This window comes from Cynoglossus semilaevis, chromosome 5 (assembly GCF_000523025.1).
Source record: "Cynoglossus semilaevis isolate Cse_v1.0 chromosome 5, Cse_v1.0, whole genome shotgun sequence".
Classification (NCBI taxonomy): domain Eukaryota; kingdom Metazoa; phylum Chordata; class Actinopteri; order Pleuronectiformes; family Cynoglossidae; genus Cynoglossus; species Cynoglossus semilaevis.
This window is the reverse complement of record NC_024311.1, coordinates 10,147,946-10,149,102: the sequence shown is the minus strand read 5'-3', so window position 1 is coordinate 10,149,102 and position 1,157 is coordinate 10,147,946.

Genomic DNA, 1,157 nt, shown 5'->3' with positions numbered 1-1,157 from the left:
CCTCCGGCTCCCCCACCTCCACCCGCTCCCCCAGCTCCACCGGCTCCACCGGCTCCACCAGCTCCACCAGCTCCACTCCTCACACGGACACTGTTTCTCTTTTGTTTTCCCTTCATTCTCTGGACCGGCCCCCCCGCAGGTAAACAAGCAAATGTGTTTTTCTGACCTGCATTTGTCTGTGTGTGTGTGTGTGTGTGTGTGTGTGTGTGTGTGTGTGTACCTGTTGATGTGCTATCAGTGCTGAGATCAGACAGTAAACCAGATTAATCTGGCATGGAGCAGCCTGTCAGCAGGACCGTGGTGTGTACAAGTGTGATTGTGTTTGTGAGTCAGTGTGTACTCCATCTCAGCCAGCCCACAGGTGAGCTGTGTGTGTGTGTGAGAGTGTGTGTGTGTGACTGAGAGTGCTGTATAAATGAATGGCTGTGTACGCTCCCATGTTAGATAATGTGATCACGGCTCCATGTAACGCAGCATGACAAGTGTTTTAGTGCTGGGGGAGACACTCTGGGGGGGGGCTGCTGTCTGTATGAAATGTGCCATGACAACAGTGTGGCTTCATACCATTGTTGAGGGAATGAATTCCTCTGCTCTCCCTCACTGTGAATGACACACACACACACACACACCTGTACATTTACAATAATAATCTGATCTACACTGACGGTCAAAACAACAACAACAACAGTTATTATTGTTATGGTTGTTGTTATTAATAATATTGTTCTTATAGAGGGACAGTCGTTCAGTGGTACAGAGGTACAGTGGTACAGTGGTACAGAGGTACAGTCGTACAGTGGTACAGCGGGACAGAGGGACAGTCGTTCAGTGGTACAGAGGTACAGTGGTACAGTGGTACAGAGGTACAGTCGTACAGTGGTACAGCGGGACAGAGGGACAGTCGTTCAGTGGTACAGAGGTACAGTGGTACAGTGGTACAGAGGTACAGTCGTACAGTGGTACAGCGGGACAGAGGGACAGTCGTTCAGTGGTACAGAGGTACAGTGGTACAGTGGTACAGAGGTACAGTCGTACAGTGGTACAGCGGGACAGAGGGACAGTCGTTCAGTGGTACAGAGGTACAGTGGTACAGTGGTACAGAGGTACAGTCGTACAGTGGTACAGCGGGACAGAGGGACAGTCGTTCAGTGGTACAG